The 2,374-nt window shown below is 33.9% G+C and overlaps 1 pseudogene; it reads right to left on the bottom strand.

Annotated features, from left to right (window-relative positions):
- Window positions 1-338: 338 nt before the first annotated feature.
- On the bottom strand, window positions 339-1,158 carry LOC126890757 (uncharacterized; annotated as a pseudogene).
- Window positions 1,159-2,374: the final 1,216 nt, after the last annotated feature.

Genomic DNA, 2,374 nt, shown 5'->3' with positions numbered 1-2,374 from the left:
CTAACAATCAGCAACTAAAATAGTAATGATGATTAGTTTAACAAATCGTAAGTGACCATCTCTATAGAAAAACTACACTTAACAAAGGTTAAAATGTATATTATAACTTAAATTTTTTCATATAAATGTTTTACAAAAAAATATATGCTCATGAGACGCTGAGCTGTAACTTACTAGTAAACTATACTGTTTAACTTAAACAACGTTTTACATAACTAAAAAACAATTAAAAAACATTATTATAATTTGTATTTGTAACTGAAACGAAAACTCTAACTTATATCCAATAAATACAGAGCAATATTATGTCAACTGAAATTTTGATTATGATTAGTAATTTATTCATCTTCAGTTACAGGATTTTCGGATACCGGCAAATCATTCCAAAAGTTCATTCTGGTAATGGGAATAATTCCACGAAGTCGGTTTATAAGAGTGTCCTTAATATTGTGACTTATGCCGCGATAGTCGATCTTGATTTTAGGCTTTTCCAAACCATTCTTTTGGTGCTTTGCTACTAAAAAATTCAATACTATAGCCTCTTGTTCATTAAATGTGCATTTGTACGACAATGACTGATTTCCTCTTTCAAAATCAACCTGCACCATATTGTTTAAATATGGCCGAGGATTTATTCTGCTTAATTTATACTGAGAACTTTTGTCTTCCCAGTTGAAAAAATTGTTAACTTTCATTTCAATTAATTTCACTTTGGACGAGTTTGCTTTTTGAACAGCATCTTTATAATCTTCGAAATCAAACACCTTTTTCATTTGCTTTAGGGACTTTTCTACCTGGTGGTGAAATGAGTCTGCCGACATAAATGTATGTCCCGGTTCAAAAAATTTTAGAGATAAAGATTTTAAAGCGACGCGACGTCAGAAGAATTTACCAGATATACACAGAAACTAAAGAAAGCCCAGTTTTTATTTTGGGCTGCACAGTTGTCCAACCACAAAATAACATTTTCCACGTCTCTGTTATCCAGAAAAAAAGTATAGAAGGCACTAATAATGTCTTCTTTGGATCGTCCCGATATGGCTTCATGCCAAACTACTGCTGTGGGGAATTGCTTGTGTTTTCTTCCTATTGGAACAATACTTTCATTGAATGCTATAATACGAGGTACGAAAATCACCTCCTTAAACATTTCGCACCGCGGCAGCATAATGACCTAAAAAAATATTACTTTGGGAGAAGAAAACAATATAATGTGATTAGGGCTGTCACGACTAATATTAAGAAACATGTTATCGAAACGTCGCGTCAGGAAGAAATTCCAATTTCCTGTAACTAGCATCGGAGATGGTAGTTGCAGTAAATTGGAATTTACTGCAACTTCTAAAGTAGCCGCCAGCCGCCCATAAGCCCAAAAATATGTTAAACATTATAATATTTTCTTACCTTCTGAAGATCTGCTGAACATGCCAATGTGTTGGGATTATCCGCTTCTGCATCAATTTGATATTGGTGTCGAGCTGAGTTTGCCTTTTCAATATGTTTATTCCATGAATCACACTCGGCGCAATCATTTTCAATATTTTCGGGATCATGGTTGGTGTTATTTTTATGGTTTTTGAATGCTGCACAAGAATAGCACTCTTCATGTCCAAGTGCAGCGAATGAAATGTTCATTTTACTGACGACTTCCCTATATAAATAATAAGAAAAATTAATTGTTGGATGTTTCTCCTTGAAGTCCTTGTACATAATCACTATGGTGATATCACTTGGAAGGTATCTCCTATTTGGAGCGTGCTCCCTCCGGTAGTGTGAAATTGTAGTCTTGAACGACTCTATATGCTCTCTGATTATAGAGCGATCTATCTTTTTCGAGGAACTAGCGGTACCTCTTTGGGATTTTTTTGCCTTTAACTGAGATGTAGTAGTGGAAGAGAATGCACTTCTGATAATTCGATCATTGTTTGGCAAATATCCAAGGGTGGCCAAGAAAAATATTTTACATACTTCCTGTATTTTACCGTTATCATCTTTGAGCCTATAGGTAAAACTCATTGACCGTCTTGAATTTAAAGATACTTTTCTTTTCGCCTTTTTCTTTTCCGTCATATTTAACACAAAAGTTTTTTGCTCTAAATTCGTTAATTGCCAAAAACTTAAATGTATATTTGCACGTTGTGCTTCTGAAATTTTTTTAGTACAGCATTTTTTGCACTTGCTTCCACATGGATCTTTCAGTAAAAACTTATTTTTCTTGTCTTCTAATTTTTGTTTTTTTCTACTCTGTAAAGACATACTAAATCTTCTTCGTTTACGTAGCTGTCCAGATTTTGTATATAAACTGGCTTTTCGATTTTCGGATTGCTCAATTGCAGCATCAATCATGTTATCGACAATTTCGGTAACCAAGTCG

Source organism: Diabrotica virgifera, chromosome 1 (assembly GCF_917563875.1).
Source record: "Diabrotica virgifera virgifera chromosome 1, PGI_DIABVI_V3a".
Taxonomy (NCBI): domain Eukaryota; kingdom Metazoa; phylum Arthropoda; class Insecta; order Coleoptera; family Chrysomelidae; genus Diabrotica; species Diabrotica virgifera.
This window is presented reverse-complemented; position numbering and strand designations above follow the sequence as displayed.